Source organism: Oryzias latipes, chromosome 1, assembly GCF_053564925.1.
Source record: "Oryzias latipes strain Hd-rR chromosome 1, Olatipes_Hd-rR_3.1".
NCBI classification, from domain to species: domain Eukaryota; kingdom Metazoa; phylum Chordata; class Actinopteri; order Beloniformes; family Adrianichthyidae; genus Oryzias; species Oryzias latipes.
The window spans coordinates 7,072,441-7,092,986 of record NC_136237.1 but is presented as its reverse complement, the minus strand read 5'-3'; the positions used below and the strand labels follow the sequence as shown (position 1 = coordinate 7,092,986).

General features: G+C 41.9%; 1 protein-coding gene across 1 annotated transcript in view; it reads left to right on the top strand.

Moving 5' to 3' along the window:
• Nucleotides 1-20,546, top strand: part of LOC101162429 (zeta-sarcoglycan) — a 450,051-nt gene that overhangs the window by 356,133 nt on the left and 73,372 nt on the right. The window lies entirely within an intron of this gene.

Sequence of the window (20,546 nt, the reverse complement as noted above, 5' to 3'; positions counted from 1 at the left end):
ATTCATGCATTTCATTGGGGTTACCCAATAAAAACCTCAGATTTTCCAATCAGAAAATGCACTTTTTCTTCTTTTTAAAAAAAAAAATGTAGTTAAATGTCATCAAATCACAGCGAGTTTTAAAACTTACACTTTATTCCCTTTAGTTGTGCCATTTTTTAAATATAACATTTATAAAAAATTTGCTTAAAATGTTTACAGTCTTTAGAGAGTACTTAACTCAGGAGCCAGTTTAGCTCGTGCTGGTTTGCTGCGCCTTCCGTCCGTGAAACCAGAGTTCGAATCCGGGCTGCTCCCTATTCCCTTCTCTGCTTCTGTGCCAGTCCCAAGCCCGGATAAATTGAGAGGGTTGCGTCAGGAAGGGCATCCGGCGTAAAAACATTGCCAAGCTAACCATGCGACTCTTCCTCGAAAGAGAGATTGTTTCGCTGTGGCGACCCCTGATGGGAAAAGCCGAAAGTGGAAGAAGAAAGTAATTAACTAATATTCACAGTAGGGGTGGGTGACACTGAGAATTTGGGTATTGATCTAATACCAAGTAATTACTTGTGAAAAAAGTAGAGAACCATTTGGTTGGTTTAATTGGATGTAAGAACCAAGAACACAAAAACTCTTTACTGTACATAATAAAGAAAAACTGCTACGAAAGTATTGATCTCACTAGTATCAATCCTTCACTTATACGATCTGCCAACCCTTCTTTAACACATATATGCCCATGTCATGTGAGTGTGGTGGCAGGAGTCAGCGGTCAGAGTATTCTCAGGAGCATGGGGAGGGGGGGGGTGAAAGGCAAAGCCAGCTGCTCAGAAAAAAAAAGGTCACGCAAAAGGTCATGTACAGTTCTGTAGGAACATGTTTTTTTGCTTTTAAGTTTTTGTATTGTATGTACTACATAATCTGCTACACATTCTTGAATGAATTATGCTTTATGTCAACTTGTCCCCATGATAATATTGGGCTACGTGGCCTTTCCTGGCTCATTTCCTTTGGCAAGTAATTAGGTTCAATTTCCCCTGATACCCAGGCGCTTATTGATGCTGTCAGAAACTTACATTGATAAAAGTGAAAAATGTATTTGGTTGAGGTTAATATGATGTAAATGGTAAATAAAGCCACTTAGATGGATTTTTCTGTTTTTTGCATGTGTTAAAATGGAAATGAGTACACATTCTTTCTTGGTAGATTAAGCAGCCATGTGCAACGTCTTCATTCTCCATTTTTCCCCCCCTCTGACACTTTAAAGTTTTCAAATCCCTGACGGGGCACCTCACGCAGCGAGAACTCCCCCAAAGCTGCTTTCCTCACCAACAGAATTGCTTCAGTGTTCGTGTGTGTCTGAATGATTACGTGCTTCCTATGCAGTCAGCAGAATCATTCTGTTCGAAAGCTAGATGGCAAACTGCTACAGCCAACTTTGTCAAGCCGCAGCATGTTGTAAAAACTGCTGCAACCCAACCTGCTTGCTCAGATATAAGCTTGGAGCTGACTGACTTGTGTGCTTTTAACAACCCTCAGAGACAAAAGTTCAACATAAATCCTCACTTCCTTGGACGTGTTTTTGTTTGTGCCTGTCCACATTTTCTTGCAAATGGCTTTAAAGTCGGCTATTCTGTTTTGCAAGAACTAGTTTTTAGCTTGCTTTTTGACACGTGTGTGTGTGTGTGTGGGGGGGGGGGGGGGTGATGTATCTGGCTGCGTTCTAAAGATGACCCAGATGGTGTTGATGACACCGTGAGGATAAAACAAAACCTGGGCTACATGGTGTTTGTAGCTGGAACTCACTGGAGAAACAGCTTGCTTTTGCTTCTCCATAAGGTGCAAAATCAACACGGTCAGTAAACATTTGGATTAGTACATTAACACACCCCAGCACAGTGGTGTTGACACCTCAAAGTACATGTTGTGATTGAATTATGTTGTGATTTAAATATTTCAGAGGGGGAAAAAATAGAAATGACTGCTGTTAAGAGACTGGCATAATTGTTTTGGGCTACCGTTTTTTGGTATGCTAGACACAGAACCGGAAGGTAGTTTTGCAGCAAGATGCTCAAAAAGGGTCGTTTTGGCTGAGATACAAGGTGGACATGCTTCCCAGAATACCCATAACAGGAAGCGGTGGATGCAGTTTAATTTTAAAAAAAATTCAGAGACTACCCAAAGCAAGGTATGTTTTGCATGATTTCAGAAAACTTTCACCACAAAACTTAAAATTTGTTGGAGATAAACAATTTAGGGATGATTTCATCTGGTATAACAGGAAACTGTGGGTTTTGAATGTCTTTTGTTTTAACACTGTTCAACAGTTACTACAGACTGAATCTAAACACAGAAAGTGTTATTGTGATTTCTAACAGGAGTCCTGGTAAAATAATTAAACTTTTATTTAACTCTTGTCCTTCTTGGTTAACTAAACAACCTCCTGTTAATCTTTTGTGTGCAAAAAAGCAGTAAAAAACTGCCAGCCTAAAAACAATCTTTGGATGTTGGACCACCAGTGAGAGAAAATCTGTCCTAAGTCAAGGTAGATGAAGGAAAAGCAAACGTTTTTTTTAGTATTTTTAAACATATGAAAAATATTAATACTGGTGTAAAATTTTTATAAAATCGAATCAAAAATAATTGTACATCATAACAATATGAAAAAAGCAAATTCATGGAAGTAAAACAGCTCAGCCTTTTGCGATATTGATTTTAATAGATGGAACAACTTTACAAAACTACAAAGCTACAAAACTACAAAACAAACGAGCTACAGATGATCATCTGGCGCCTGAAACCATTGCTTGACACAACATGGGTTTGACTTTCTTTACACAGTGAAAATAGGAATTCAAACGTTTTTAAGCGCTCAATGCCATCAGTTGGTGATTGTAGGACAGATCCAACAAACACACACACACACACACACACACACTCTTCACCCTGACGTCTTGAGGGTCTGAGAGCAAGTGTTGGCCTTGAGCTCCTCATCTCGGGTTTATTGCTCTCTTTCTTTCAACCCCAATCCCCTGTCTTCCTCTGGGTTGCTGTCAGCTCATTAAAGTGAGTGAGAACCTGTCATCTTTGTCTCCTGAATGGCTTGCCATAAAGATGATGAGTGAACTTGGAGTTTTGAAGCCCTGCCCTTTCACCCGCCTAGGTGATGATGTTCCAGCATTAGAACCAGAAGGCTTTTGCAGCCCACCAACAGAAAGTTACTTGAAAGGAATACAAATGTTCTGTGCACTGCTTTGTTAAGGAGGGAAAAAACTGACAGGGTGAGCCGCTGGGCTGCACAAACTATTAACATTGTAGACCACCCGGTGAACCTGCAGGGGGAAAATGATAATGCAAAATGGTTTTCGTAGTAAGCATGTAAACAACACGCAAGGGTAAGTAAGAGTGAAGTAGGAGAGACGCAGGCATGTTTTAAAGAATTGTCTTTTTTTCTACCTCCCTTGACTCCTGCACACTGCGCACGGAACTGGTTATAGCTGTGCAAGGTAAAGGTGCGTGCTGTTTCAGTGCCCAATGAGCGCAACCTGGCTGTTAGAAAAGAACAAAAATTAGACAATCAGAGTGCAGTTTGTGTGGGCATCCTATTAGCATCCTTACAGGCACTGTAAAGTGTTTTCACGTAGTGTTTCACAGTTTAAATAAAATACTTATGTTCGCTTTCTTAGATTTCTTTTTGATGGCAGCTGACAACATTTTAGAGCAGCAGCACACTGTGCTGTCTTGGTTGTGCACAAACACATCATATTGTGTGTGGTGAAATCACACTGATGGTATAAAATGAGTTCTATTTGTCCCATGACTGTGTTAGACTTTAGGTCTCGTTCCTGAGACATGGTAAGATTAGATACACACATTAGATACACAAATAGTCATGTGTTAGTCATTGGAGTTGGGTGTTGGTTGGTTTTGGGTGCATAAAGCCAATGTGGAGCAGCCAAACTCTTGTGTTCATTTCTTTTTCATTTTACATTTAGAAGGTAACAGATAAACTGCAGTGTGATTAAACGAAAAAGGGGACTTTATGTAATTCTCCTGGACAGATCATCTTTTCTTGTTTGCTATGAGATCACTCAATCAACCTCTTACTTTTTTATATTTATCCATTTTCTCTGGATTGTTTGCTTCCCCAATTGACATTCCTGTCCTCTCGCCACAATACTCTGCCTTTTTTTAAACTTTGAATAAGTTTTACACTGACTTGGTTGCCTTTTTCTTTATCAAGACTTAAATTTATCACTTGATTATCTTTATCGTCACGCTGTAAATATGTTGCCTTTCATCACAGTGCAGTTGCCCCCTTTTTTTTTTTTAGCACTGGGCTTAAGAAATAGCTCATCAAAGCAACAAACAACTCAACTCAAAGCCATGAAGAATCATCAATGTTGGTAAAAGATTCCATGATACAAAGCTAAAGCCTGACCTCGACTGCACAAACAACTATGCTTTTTAATTTATTAAAAGGGTTTAATCCTTGGTGCCTTTCACTTCCAAACGTGACGTCTCTGTAGCACTTAAACAGTTCAATGTCAGGTAAAATTGGATTCTGATTAGAGTTCGCAGTGAGAACTCGCAAAGCCATTTTGTTCCCATCACACAGTGTAATTATAAATTTACATCTCTCCAAATCCCCCTCTGAGAAACCAATGGTGTACATAACCGCCGCATTTGGCTGTGATCATATTTTCTGCTGATGTCAGATTTCTGAAGCTTTGCTGGCTGAGGAACACAGGCGCACTGAGTAGATCGAGCCGGCACATCTCCCCCTTATTCCGCTTGCTAAGTTCAGATGAGTTTTCCCTATTTTGTGCTGCTCAATTTAATGGTTATAATGAGGCTCTTAAAACACACACAGCATTGGTTAAACAAATGGGAATAAACTAACAGGGCCATCAAAGACTTAACAAATACATTATTTATAAGTACTGTCATTTTTTTATTTTTGATGGCCCTTTAATTGTGCAAGGCTAATTGTTTACATACAGTTTGGCCTGTAATGTGACCAATGCTATTTTCATCACTTGTTCTCATGTGTTGGCATGGGTTGCCTGGAGGAATGGACTCAATGGAGCATATGAAGTCATTCTTCTGCACCACTGAGCCATGGGCGTCATGTTGTTTACTGGTAGTTGGACACTAATAAAATGACAGATGGACTGAGGTCTATGTATGAGATCACTGTCCTTGGCCCTTGGAGTTACAGACTTGCTCAGCAAAACATCACTTAATACATTGACAGGTTTTTCTTATCCAAATAAAGATACATGTTATTTTATTGCATTTGTATACCTGCCCCTGTCTATTTATAATATAGGCCTAAAAGATTGTCGTGATTTATTGCAAACCATAACAGTGCTGGTTACACCCTGGCCATGCTCGAGCATAATTACATTTAGGATAAAAAAAAAGTTATTACTAAAAAAACAAAATGCAACAGCAGTTAAAATAACTTTAAAATAATAATAATAATTTACGGCTGAGTTGAAGAACTGAGCTTGAAAATGTGTTGATTTTTCTGAACACAGATTCGATTTTGACTGATGAGGATGCTGACAGAGGAGCCTGGTCTGGTTTCCTCAAATGTACTGTTGTTCGCTTGTGGGCTTTTATCTAAGTGGCTGCCTTGACTCTTCCATGTATGCCTCAACAGCACATGTGTGAAACTCGAGGCCCGGGGGCCAAATGTGGCCCGCGAGTGCATAAACGTTTTTAATTTCTTAAAATAACATTTTTTCTTTAGTTGATTACACATTTATGTGTAGCTGCTGTTGTAATTTTTCAATGTTTGCAGGTCTTATGTGTGTATGCAGGCAAATTGCCATCAAACCATCAGTTGGATGCCAGGCAGTGCAGCCTTTTTTTGTAAAATGTTACACGTGTGATACATGTTCGTTACAGCTCAGTTTTATGTTATTTTTCTTTATTCACTTGGACAGTTTGATCCTTCATTAATGGAATTATGTGGGTTTTAACAAGCAGACACAATGTAAAAGGATTTATGCTAGAGTAACAAGCAAACATATGTTTTCTATGCAACTGTACTTGTCACTTTAAAAAGTTATAATAAATAAATGAGTTATTCAACATCAAGGAATAGTTACATTTATTTTTCATTACATTTAGTTACATGTTTAAGTTATGTCTGGTCCCTTGAGGACAACCACTACGCTGATGTGGCCCTCAGTGAAAATGAGTTTGACACCCCTGCTCTACAGCCTCAGTCTTTTTATGGAAAACAATAATTTTCTAATGCTAATTAGGGACTGCAAGTAGTCATTAAAAGACACACAAACCAGACATGGCGTGGCGAAATTTGATGGTCGTAACTATATGTTTCTGTGATACAGTATATACAGTGTGGCAAAAACATATTTAGTCTATTTAAAACAAGCAAAGTTTGTCTCTCGTAGATGAGGTATACCTATGATGAAAATTACAGGCCTCTCATCTTAAGTGAGAGAACTTGCACAATTGGTGGCTGACTGAATACTTTTTTGCCCCACTCTATGACTAAAACACAGGACAGAAAGCAGTACAATGTTAGACCTGAAGTGCATAATTAGGTCAAATTACTTTTTTGTTTGTTTGTTTTTCTGGAAAATCCTAATTGTTTCAGAAGTGAGGTCAATTACAAAGTGTATGCTTTCAGGATAAAGACTAAACACGTAAATGACGGAGTAAATGTCTCTTGCTTCTATTTGCAGGTTCAGATAACTATTAGAACTACTGAACTGTCTTTTGGAGGAGTGGCATAAAATGATTGTTGAGAGTGATAGAAATTGCAATCTTCAGAAATTTCAAAGAACTCCACAAAAACAATCAAAGCAGAACTTTCTTTTAACTTAAAAACGTGATGCCCGGAGGGATCTCAAAGTAGTGTTTACATAGCAAAAATTACTTAACCCTTGTGCTATCCTATGACCCCACCCTTACATTGACGTGTTCTCCCTACCATGACAAAGGTGGATAAAGGTGGAAAGATTTCATGTAATCATGTAATTGAAATAAGGTAAATTAAAATAACACGTTAAAAATCAGGTTCAAGTTCATAAAACAAGATAAAATGGATAAAGAAATAAAATAAAAATAGAAAATACATATAGATAAATAACAGTAAATAAATAAGAGTAGTAAAATAAGTAAATAATAAATAAAAATTAGTTAAAAGCCAGGTTAAAAAGATGGGTCTTGAGCCTTTTCTTAAAAGTATCAATGCTCTCTGCGGCTCTCAGGTCCTCCGGCAGACTGTTCCACAAACGGGGGCCATAGTGCTGAAATGCAGCCTCTCCATAGGTTTTAGTTTTTACAGTTGGAATGGTTAACAGACCAGTGCCAGAGGATCTCAGGGTCCGCGAGGGTTCATATCTTACTAAAAGATCTGATCTGGTGCTGCAGGTTTTTAGGTTGTCCAACTCCCAGAGAGGGTTGTAGACAGGTGCGGCTGCATCCCTTACCCTTAAATGTTGCAGAACTTTGCACCACAACCTGGGGCCTGCAGCATGCCCGCAGAAAACATTTTTGCCTTATATGCTCACCGGGTTGTTTACGATCTTAAAATTCACTGCGGGACACCTTCATGCCTTGCACAGATTTGCCCATTTTTCACCTGCAGACAACTTGTTGCAGTTGTGACAAAGACTTAACCTGAAAGAAATTACAATTGTGTACAGCAATCTATACTAAGTACAACAGCAAGAATTCATGCCCAGCAACCTACCATAATGCCCAGCAATGTGCAACTATGTCCACCAACTCGTGGCTAGTGGGCACGGGTTTTTCCTTTTGTCATTTGCCTCTGAAATATGTGGCATTTAGATTTCGGAAAGCTTTGGAATTCTCCATCACCCAGACAAAGAAACACGTCAGCTGATTCTAAACAAATTAACAATTTCCATTTCACAATAATCTCTTCAGAAAAAGGCACAATATCCTCAAAAAGAAAAACCATGTAATATCAGAATTTAACAATATGCTGATGTGAATGATTGAAAATATTGTATTTGTATAGACATTTGTTTTTGTTCTCTACACTTTTAGACATTAAATTTGTATTCTTTTAATGCAAAAGGCCTTTTTCCATTATATAGTCAAACAAGCACAGCAATTATCCAATCAGTTCTGTCCATTTTGCTTGATATTCAGTCTCTGGGCATCATAAGATTGATGTGACTGGCACATTAATAACATAAAATAGCATTTTATGTTTTTACTTTGTCAAAAAATATAAATAATTCAAAAGGCACTAGGAATGAAAAATCTACCATAAGGTCAAAACAATGGCCCGTTTTTTCCCCTTGGCGTATTTGGAAAGCCAACATTTATAACTGTATGCATTTTAAATAACTGCACAAGCTTCCCTCAAAACTTACATGCCCTCAGGCAGCATTGCCATGTAATGTTTACAAGACTCAGACCAGCTCCATTTTCCACAAAACTTTCAATAAGTGCAAACAGTGGAATATTTTAACATTTATGAATGTTTTAGGCACAAGTTTCACAGTTTTGGACAAGTGTGACAAACATTTGCAGATTTAATGTGTGCTGTGAATGAACCATTAAATGTAGACAAGTTGCAAAGTAGCAAAAAGACTAAATTGGCACAGGTATATTACAATACATGTGAACAGTTGCTTAACAAAATGTTTCATTTAAGGCTCAGTTAGTCAAATCTACACTCACTGCCCCACTTTATTAGACACATCTGTCCAACGACACATTAACATGAATTTCTAATCAGCCAATCACATGGAGCAGCTCAATGCATTTAGGCATGTAGACATGTTCAAGACTATCTTCAGCAGTTCAAAGCGAGCATCAGAATGAGGAAGAAAGGTGATTGAAGTGACTCTGAACGTGGCATGGTTGTTGGTGCCAGACGGGCTGGTCTGAGGATTTCAGAAAGTGCTGATCTACTGGGATTTTCACCCACAACCATCTCTAGAGTTTACAGAGAATGGTCAGGAAAAGAGGAAATATCCGGTGAGCGGCAGTTCTGTGGGCAGAAATACCTTGTTGATGCCAGAGATCAGAGGAGAATGGTTAGACTGGTTCCTTTTGATGGAAAGACAACAGGAAGTCAAAAAACCATTGGTTCCAACTAAGGTCTGCAGAAGATCATTTCTGAACGTACAACATGTCCAACCTTGAAGCAGATGGCCACTCCTGTCAGCTGAGAACAGGAAACTGAGCCTACAATTCACACAGGCTCACCAGAACTGGACAATCGAAGATTGGAAAAAGGTTGTCTGGTCTGATGAGTCTCTATTTCTGCTGCCACATTCTGATGGAAGGTTCAGAAATTGGCATCAGTAACATGAAAGCATGGATCCACCCTTCCTTGTATCAACCATCAGGCTGGTGAGGGTGGTGTAGTAGTGTGGGGGATATTTTCTTGACAAGCATTGGACCGCTTAGTACCAACTGAGCATGGTTCCAACACCACAGCGTTCCTGAGTGTTGTTGCAAATATCATTGTTGCACCTGAATGTCAACCTGTCAAATTTTGTCCTTTTGTCAGATGGCCCCAAGATCAGAGTTTATTCTGGATTGAGCCTTCCACATCTATTTTATAGTTTTTCAATTTGAGTCTTGATAATATATAGTTTTTAGGTTATTAATCTTAAAAATAAAGGTTTTTCTTTGTTCACTTCTTTCTAATTCCTTAATAATAAGAAATTACTTTTATTATATAAATAAATAAATATATAATAATAAAAAACGCCCCTCTCACCCTCCGCGGGTGGTTTTTCCTCCAAGCTCGGGTCCTCTACCAGAGGCCTGGGAGCTTGAGGGTCCTGCAGTATCTTAGCTGTTCCTAGCACTGCGATTTTCTGGACTGAGAGGTGTGAGGTCTTTCCAGGTATCTGTTGTAGCCACTCCTCCAGCTTGGGGGTTACTGCCCAGAGTGCTCCAATTACCACAGGCAACACTGTCACCATCACTTTCCATGCTTTCTCCAGTTCTTCTCTGAGTCCCTGGTATTTCTCCAGTTTGTTCCTTCTTCCTGATGTTCCCATCGCTTGGTACTGCCACATCCACCACAACGGCTTTCCTCTGTTCTTTATCCACCACTACAATGTCTGGTTGGTTCGCCATTACACATCCTATCAGTCTGGATCTGGAAGTCCCACAGGATCTTTGCCCTCTCATTCTCTACCACCTTCGGAGGTGTTTCCCATTTTGATCTTGGGGTTTCCAGTTCATATTCTGCACAAATGTTCCTGTATATTATTCCAGCCACTTGGTTGTGGCGCTCCATGTATGCTTTACCTGCCAGCATCTTACACCCTGCAGTTATGTGCTGGATTGTTTCAGGCACCTCTTTGCACAGCCTACACCTTGGGTCTTGTCTGGTGTGGTAGATCTGAGCCTCTATGGCTCTGGTGCTCAGGGCTTGTTCCTGAGCTGCCAGGATGAGCGCTTCAGTGCTGTCCTGTAGGCCAGCCCTTTTTAGCCATTGGTAGGACTTCTTGATATCAGCCACATCAGTTATGGTCCGGTGGTACATCCCATGCAGGGGTTTGTCCTCCCATGAGGATCTGTCCTCCGGCACTGTATCCTCTGTTCTCCATTGCCTGAGACATTCACTGAGCACACTGTTATTTGGGGCCTTGAGCTTGATGTACTCATGCAACTTGGATGTTTCATCCTGGATTGTGGCTTCTACGCTCACTAGTCCTCTGCCTTCTTCCTTGCGGCTAGCATACAGTCTCAGGGTGCTGGATTTGGGATGGAACCCTCCATGCATGGTGAGGAGCTTTCGTGTTTTAACATCCGTGGTCTGTATCTCTTCCTTTGGCCATCTTAGTATTCCTGCAGGGTATCTGATAACTGGCAGTGCGTAGCTGTTTATTGCCCGGGTCTTATTTTTGCCATTGAGCTGGCTTCTCAGGACTTGCCTTACTCGTTGGAGGTAATTAGCTGTTGCAGCTTTCCTTGTTGCCTGCTCCAGGATGCCATTTGCCTGCAGAATTCCAAGGTACTTGTAACTGTCCTTGATGTCTGCTATTGTTCCTTCTGGGAGTGAGACCCCTCCTGTGTGGACTACCTTCCCTCTCTTAGGCCGCATTTACACTGCAGGTCTTGATGCTCATATCCGATTTTCTGACTATATCCGATTTTTTTGACGACCCGCTTACATCATCTTTTAAAAGTGACCCGTATCTGATTTTTGCTTTTACACTATACAATGCTGAAACTATCAAACGTAGATGTTCTGAGGACTACGTAGAAGCATTTCCGCCTTCCACGGACATCCTTTTGACTTTTGTGACTGCGGTTGTCATGGAGGCAAGGCGGCGACGGAAGGAGGCGTTGCCCTGGGCGCTCCACAGGGGACGCACGGGGGAGTAAAAGAAGGGGGGCTGCTCGGCTTTCTCTGAGTTTTGAATGAGGAAGTGTTTGCAGACGTGCTGTACTAACAGTTTGATCCAAGTGTTGAACCTTTCCTGCGCGATGACTTCTCTTTTCTGATCGTAGTCAGAAACACACGGGATATTTCCTCTGGGTTCTCTTTTCCGTTCTGAACCCTCAGCCTCCAGAGTGGGTTAAGAAAGACTCTAAAACCTTTGGGGGAGACACCTTATTTTTAATTTTTGGTTTTCCGACAGTCCCCCGCTCCGCGCTCACACCCGCTCTCCTCTCCTTAAGTTACACGCACACACACGCAAGCATGCGCGCGCGCGCACACACACACTAGGTCCCCATCATACACGCCCCCAAAGAAATAAACGGCTTCTAGCCTGGTCCATAGCAACGGTGTCCCACTTCATTAGTTGCCGTTTGCGTCCCGACCGGGACCGGACCGGACCGGACATAACAGTGGTTTCCAACTACGGTCTGAAGCCTGAGGCTGAAAGGTAACACGCTGACAGCAAAATCAGCGCACAAAAGCACCTTAATAAGTCATGTGATCTCAGTTGGTGGTGTCCTGAGTTGACGTCACTGACGTACGACTCGCATTTACAGGGGAATATCCGATTTGTCTGCTTACATGGCACACGCAAATGCACGTATCCGATTCGTTTCCGATTTATTTCCACATATGAGAGAGGCCTGTATCTGATCTGAGAAAATCGGAATCCATGCGCTTTTGTCCTGCTTACACATTCACCGATCATATCCGATCTGTGCCACGTGAGACGAAAAAATCGGAATTGGGTCAATTGAACCAAGCAGTGTAAAGGCGGCCTTAGTCACCATCCGGCTACATTTCTCGAGCCCGAATGACATCCCAATGTCAGTACTGTAGATCCTGGTGGTGTGGATCAGGGAACCAATGTCACGCTCGCTCTTTGCATATAGCTTGATGTCATCCATGTAAAGGAGGTGACTGATGTTGGCCCTATTTCTGAGTCGGTATCCATTGCCAGTCTTGGTGATTATTTGGCTGAGGGGGTTCAGACCTATGCAGAACAGCAGTGAGGACAGAGCATCACCTTGGTATATACCACATTTGATGGACACTTGTGCAAGTGGCTTCCCATTGGCTTCAAGGGTGGTTTTCCACAGCTTCATTGAGTTTCCTATGAAGGCTCTTAGAGTCCTGTTGATGTTGTACAGCTCCAAGCATTCAGTGATCCATGTGTGTGGCATTGAGTCATATATATATATATATATATATATATATATATATATATATATATATATATATATATATATATATATATATATATATATATATATATATATATATATATATATATATGTGTGTGTGTGTGTGTGTACAACCATACGGGATATCCGGCTTCCTCCCACCATCCAAAAGCATGCTTCATAGGTTAATTGGCAACTCTAAATTGTCCATAGGTGTGAGAGTGAATGGATGTATGATTGTGGACATTCTACCCTGCGACAGACTGGCAACCTGTCCAGGGCATCCCCTGCCTTCGCCCACAAGTGGCCGGGATAGGCTCCGGCAGCCCCGTGGGTAATGAATAAAAGAATACTGTAACACAGGAAAAAAATTGTGAGTTTGTTTCCAGTAGACAGTTCTCTATTTGGTTTCAACCTGTTGATAACCCAAATAATTAGGTATTACAGTAAGGCTGACTAGAACTGTTTGGTTGTTTATGTCTTTGCATGAAGCCGATGAATGTATACCACACCTTTTGCTTTTTATCATCTGTCCTCGCAACATTTCATCTTTCGTACCTTCCACTACCTTGACATGAGAGAAGCTGTTGATTAAAAGAGATAAAAAAATAGCAATGATTTATCTTTCTCCCAGTCTCATTCTCTCATCCCTTCTTAAATTAATGGCTGTAATTAACTCCACATAAGTCATTTCTATCTCCCAGTGCATGAATCTCACCTTCCCACTTGTAGAAGACTCTTAAGTATAATTGAAAGGTGCTTGTCGGTGCAGTTTCTTACTTTCTCATTTGTGTTTCTACCATCTTTTCCACTTGATCTGAACGTGTTCTGTGATGCAGCAGTTCGCTTGCTATTCTTTTTGCTGGGTAGAAAAACACTTCAATTAAAGAAGTGACCCTCTGATTTCCTGCGATTGCATCATGGTCACACCTCCAGCTGTTTACTTTCAGAGCTAAAATATTTTAATTATTTATTTAATCTCCTTTTCTTTCTTTATGTATTTCCTCCGACAATCCAGGGGCTGGCTTTTAACCTTGTTCAGTTCATTCGAGCATTAGTAATTTTGAAGTCAATGCTGTAGCGGGATTTAGGAACAGGCAGTAAATGCAAAAAAGGAAAAGAAAGTTATGTCGTTAAAAATGGAACAACTCGTTCTGATAAATCCCTGGGTTTTATCAGATTCTATTCAGTGGCTATGAATGTTATCAGTATGCAAATAAGCGTATGTGTGGAGTTATGCTAAAGTTATCTGAAAGTGTGAGGAAAAAATACTTTGATGAATGTCACAAACTGTTTAAGAAACCACTGTGACCTTTCGTGTTCAGGAGTGTGGGACAAAGATAGTAAAAGCAGGAGAGGTGAAGGAGGTGGAATGACAAAGTGCACTGAAGCTCATTTCAATTAGAAAATTCATCTTGAACTGTTTAGGAAAATCAACCATGCGTGGAGTGTTTACTTGGCTTGACTGCATTTGTCTTTGTACCCATCCCTCAATCCTTTAATGGTGTCTCCTTGCATCATCTCCTTTCATTGTTAGACGCCCTACTTTAAAAGCTTGAATAAAATTTCAGGAGAGGAGACCCAAATAGCTGCTCTCAAAGCTTTGATGTGCAGTTGTAAAAATGTCACACTGGGGCTACTTTAATAGGCTTTATTCATTAATTGGAGACCACAAATTCAGAAAGAACCGTACTGGCCTTAAGGTAAAAACTGTATAGTGTCATTCCGTTTCGAGACTGAGAAACATAACATTTTTGCCTGGTTACAAAGATATGTTGGTCCTAAGCCAGAGTGTAATGCTTTATTCATACCAGATGCGGTTCTGGTGTCAAATTCTACCACCTCTCTTTTGAAACGCAAGAAATGTACTGCACTGTGCCCTTGATGCCCCGGCCACAGAGCAAAGGCCATTGTTTTTCTGGTCTTCGTTCGTTGACACAACATGAAAAACATGGATAAAGATGAGTGAGTAGCTTGGGTTTATATGTTTTGGAAAGGTCCACAGAATGGGTTCACTAGATTTTTCAGAAACACCCTCAGTTGGCCGCAGGAGCTGCCAATTTAACATATTCTTTTTCTGCAATGCCACTATTCTTTGATTGGATTTCAGTCTTCTAGGCCCTCAAGAGTTTAAGTGTGTAGTTAGACTGGAAAAATCCGTTGGTCCGGACCGAGTTCTCAACCTTTTGGGTAGTCTACATTCGGAGTGCCGTCTACTGGAGGTCTCTGATTTGAATCAAACCTATTAAACAAAACCAGGTGACTAAAGATCTCTTCAGTCATTGGCCAGTAATTACGAGGGCAGGGTAAGACAGCTAAAGATGGATAAATGGAAGTCCTGCGCTGTCCGCATATTTCACATATTCAAACGTAATATTTCGCTGATCAATTTTGAACGTCTGTATCAACGTCAGGTACAACACTGTTTAGTTGTTTCTTTGGTATGGCAGAGGTATCCAGCAAGGTGGTTACTGAGGAGTAGATGGCTTTGACGGTTTATGGCGAATAGAGTATCGGGAAAACAGTGGGAGCAATGTGGATCACGTTAAAAGTTGTTTTATTGAGCCCGCATTCATCTGACCACACTTCAATGAGGTGCTGTGTATCATTGTTGCTGCGTTACTCTGTTTACACCTCGTAATGCTGTTTTAGTTCCATTGTTAAGCTCAGAGCACAGAGCCTGTTCACACTAAGGAAACTCAGAGGGAAGAAGAGCTCAGTTTAATTGGAAACAAACCAAGACCACATCCAAAAATGGGTCTGATAGTCCTGAACCAGGGTCCTCTTGGGTGTATTAAGAATAAAAATTGGTTCCAGATTATCAGAGGAAACACACTCTGCTTAACCTTAGACGAACCAAATGTTTCCGGTCTGAATACACTCTAAGACTGAGCAGCTTTTCAGGTCCCAACTTTCCCAACAAAAATCCTCATTCAATATTTATCTAAATGGGCTACTATGGTTCCAAAGCTTTTACGAAAAATGAATTAAAAACAGTTGGATTTACTGTGGCTTTCTAGATGTTGTAGGCAAAAAGACACACCTGACCCGAGAACTGAACTTTACTTTTGTTTTCTTCTAAAATAAAACCCGAAAGGTCAAATTAAACAGGAATACAATGTACAGAAAAACATTGCTTTAAAACATCCATGTGAAGTGAATATGGATTTATGAATTTAGACTTTTAATGATGAGTTCTTTTAAATCTGTTGCGGTAGAGAAAGAGCCAAAAAAAAAAAGCTTAGCTTTATTATTGTACACTAAAGAAATGAGGTTTCCACGAGTTCCATTTATCTGTCTTTACCCCTTAGAAAGTTGTTTCTAAAATAAAGTGTAATTGTGCATCTTAGGCCGAATAAGAATTCTTCCCCTACCCCTACGGCTTCTCCCTACCCCTACATTTAGCCCTATACACGGAGAGATAATGAAAAAAAGTGCTTTCGAATTCAGATGTTATTACCACTTGAGGATGCCATCAATGGCCAATGGTCAGCTATATTAGCACGGAGCTGCTAGCGCTCGTAAATACATAAAAACATTGGTTTCATAATTATAAAAAGGTCATGCTAGGAGAAAAAGTCATTACTTACATTTAAATGTGAACTTCTGTGCATCAGAGCACACCAACATGAAGAAAAGGACTTTCCCTCTGCGCCACAGTCCAACATGCAGCCCTTATAAGAACTATTCCGGACAACCAGGGAGAATCCAGAGGGGTAGGGAAAGAATTCGGATTAAGCCTTAGTGTTTATATCTGTGGAAATGTAGAAACCAAGGTTCACTGTTATAGACCTGTTTTTGTAACATTTGCTATTTCTATCAGAAATACATTCACCTTTGAAAAAAATGTTCTTAAAAAACTCTCAAACATACATTCAAAACTGCTAAACATCAAAGGTTAGATATATATAATTTTATATATAGATATATAAAATATAGATTTTCAGAAACACTTGATAATACTTACTTACGTCCACTAAAAATAAAATACAAAGGTCCTTTGATTAAATGCTTAACCTGTTTAGCACAATTTACTCAGTAAATGTAAATTTAGATATTTCATTTTTTTTAAATGATTATTTCTACTGACGCGCATCTTAAAAAAATCCTCTAAGAATGTTTTTTTATTGCAATGCTGTAATCCACTTTAATGCACAGATGTATCATTTCTTACAGATTACTATTTCCGAGACTACTTTAGACTGAGCAGTTTAGAGCGTCAATAATAAAATAAATAATAATAAAAAATCAAATAAGCCTGTCGTGCCTGCAGTCATTATGGGGAATGTGCGCTCACTGGCCAACAAGACCGAGGAGCTAACGACGCTAATGAACACCCAGACGGAGTATCGGGAATGCAGCCTACTGAGCTTCACCGAGACGTGGCTGCACTCCCACATCCCGGACAGCAGCGTCGCGGTTCCTGGTTTTACGACTGTGAGAGCGGACAGAGATGTAGCCAGCTGCGGTAAGAAGAGGGGAGGCGGGATTGCTCTTTACGTGAGTGAGCGGTGGTGTAACCCCGGACACGTCTGCGTGAAGGAGCGACTCTGCACGCCGCATGTGGAGCTGCTGGCGGTGGGACTCCGGCCCTATTATCTGCCGAGGGAATTCACATCGGTTGTGGTGGTGAATGTTTATGTTCCTCCATCCGCCGATGCTGAGGCCGCCGCTGACGTCATCACTACCACCGTTTCCCGCCTGCAGACACAGCAGCCTAACTCTTTCTGCATCATCACTGGGGACTTCAATCACCATGGACAGAACGCTTGGGGACTTCACTCAATATGTGAACTGTCCCACCCGGGAAAATAAAACTCTGGATCTGCTGTATGCAAATGCAAAGAAGGCATACAGAGCCACAGCCCTCCCCCCCCTCGGCAGGTCTGACCATAACCTGGTTCACCTCATCCCAAACTGTGTCCCTATTGCCCTGCGGGAACGTGTCCACATAAAGGCTGTGAGGAGGTGGACCCCAGAAACGGAGCAGGCCCTGCAGGACTGTCTTGGGTCCACGGACTGGGACGCTCTTTGCACGCCTCATGGGGAGGACATTGATGGCATGACGGACTGCATCACGCAATATATTAAATTCTGTGAGGAGTCTGTTATGCCTACTCGAACTGTTCGATGCTTCCCCAACAACAAACCCTGGATCAGCTGTGACCTGAAGAACCTCCTGAACTGGAAGAAGAGAGCCTTCAGGTCTGGAGACCGGGAGGAGCTGAAGAGGGTGCAGCACCAGCTTAGGGATCAGCTGAGGAACGGGAGAGATTCCTACAGGAGGAAGCTGGAATCCAAACTCCAGCAGGACAACATGAGGTCGGTGTGGTCTGGAATGAAGAAGATCACAGGATGTGGGGGGAGAAGCAGACCCATCAGAGGCAGCAAAGAGAGAGCTGACGAGCTTAACACCTTTTTCAACAGGTTTAGCTCTCTGAATGCCTCAGCCCCCCCCCCCCCCCCCCCCCCCCACCTCCACCACACCACCCCCCGCTCCTGCTGCCTCTCAACTATCTGACCTCCCCCCTCATGAACCCCCCACACCTCCTCACCTTCCTCCCCCCTCTAACACACCACACCTACTGGGCCCACAGTCCATCACCCCTCCCCCCAGTCCAACCACCACCCCCCTCCCTCCCTGTTTGACTGTAACAGCCTGCCAGGTGAAGAAACAGCTGGAGAAACTTAACCAGCACAAAGCAGCCGGCCCGGATGGCGTCAGCCCTCGTACCTTGAGGACCTGTGCCCACCAGCTGTCTGCGGTTCTCCAGCATCTCTTCAATCTGAGCCTCAGACTGGAGAAGGTGCCCCTCCTCTGGAAGACCTCGTGCCTGGTCCCCGTTCCTAAGAAGACGTCTCCATCTCACCTCGGGGATTTCCGTCCAGTTGCCCTCACCTCCCATGTGATGAAGGTGCTGGAGAGGCTGGTGTTGGCTCAAGTGAGACCGTTGGTGAGCTCTTCTCTGGACCCCCTGCAGTTTGCCTACCGGCCGCGCCTGGGGGTGGATGATGCTGTCATCCATCTGCTGCAGCGAGCTCACTCACACCTGGATGGTGGTGGAGGCATGGTGAGAATCACCTTCTTTGATTTCTCCAGTGCCTTTAACACCATCCAGCCTTCTTTACTGGGTGATAAGCTGCGGCTGATGGGTGCTGGTGCGTCCACCGTCTCCTGGATCACTGACTACCTGACAGACAGGCCACAGTTTGTCCGACTGGGCGGCGTCCTGTATGACGTGGTGCTGAGTGGTGTGGGAGCCCCACAGGGCACTGTGCTCTCTCCATTCCTGTTCACCTTATACACCTCAGATTTTCAGCACAACTCAGAGTCATGTCACCTACAGAAATTCTCTGATGACTCTGTCGTTGTGGGGTGTATAAGCGGTGGACGGGAGGAGGAGTACAAGAGGCTGGTGGACGGATTTGTGGAGTGGGCTGGAGAGAATCACCTGCTGCTCAATGTGGACAAGACCAGGGAGATGGTGATCGACTTCCGGAGGAAAAGGACTGTCTTACAACCCCTCTGCATCCTGGGCAGAGATGTGGAAGCGGTGGAGGAGTACAAATATCTGGGTGTGACTATCGACAGCAGACTGAGCTGGAGGAGCCACAGCACTGCTGTGTACAAGAAGGCCTGCAGCAGACTCTACTTCCTAAGGAAGCTGAGGTCATTTGATGTGTGCAGCAAGATGCTGGAGATCTTCTACCAGTCTGTGGTAGCCAGCACCTTGTTCTCCTCCGTGGTCTGCTGGGGAAGCAGCATTGCAGTCAGTGACACCAACAGACTGAACAAGCTGATCAGGAAGGCGGGTTCTGTCATTGGCTGCAAACAGGAAACCTTTGAAGCAGTGATGGAGAGGAGGTCACTGAACAAGCTCTTATCCATCATGGACAACCCAGAGCATCCTCTCCACCCTGTTCTGGACAAACAGCGGAGCTCCTTCTCAAGAAGGCTCAGACAGCTCCGCTCCAAAACTGCCCGGTACCAGAAATCCTTCCTGCCAAATACTATAACCCTGTTCAATAATTCACAATGCAGAAGATAACCTTGCACATTTTCTTTTTCTCTTTTCTTTATTTTGCACATTTCTTTTGCACATTTCTTTTGCACATCTCTTTACCTGCACTGTTTTGTAAATAGCTCTTTAAATTATACCACATTTTCCTTGTTCTCTTTTTTTATTTTTATTTATATTATTCTTACTCTTTTTTTCCTGTCAGTTGTTATGGTAACGAACAAATTTCCCACGTGTGGGATCAATAAAGTATTTCTGATTCTGATTCTGAAATATTTATGGGTTTCTATACCTGCTATAGAATGTCTTGGATAGCCATATGACTGACACAAATATGCAAATTACCGTTGATATGTATTTGATTTTAGAAGTTTAATTGCAATTGTAGGTTGACAAGTCTACAACTCAAGTCATTTTTGCAGGAATACTGTATTTTCTTTTCAAATTTCAGCAGTAAAGAAAAACTTGAATTTGGACTTTGGAGTCATGCAGAGACCAACACAGCCTTTTTGTTTTCATTTCCTCCTGAAGCACCACACCTCATCAGTGAGGTCTTTTGGTTGCATTATTGCAGGAGGATCCTGCTGGGGGAGGTACTTGTGACTACAGAGGAAATCCTGTCAGGAAGTGATTATTTAAATCAGTTCATCAATTATGATGTCTTCCTAATGAGGAGTCCTGCTGTTATTGGTGGCAGCAAAATTACTCTACCGTAATCACTGAGTGAGACATTTGCAGGAGCCAATTAATTGTTCAAAAGCTCTTAATTAGAGCTGAATCAAATTTAAATGTCCGCAGGTCACTATGGCAATGAAAAAAGGTGAGAGTGGTCCTATAGTGTTATCGGACCATCGTTTCTTCTTATTTTTGACGTTATTTTAGAAATTTTCTGCTGAAACAAACAAATACAATAAGTAGCAATTTGAAAAAAATGAG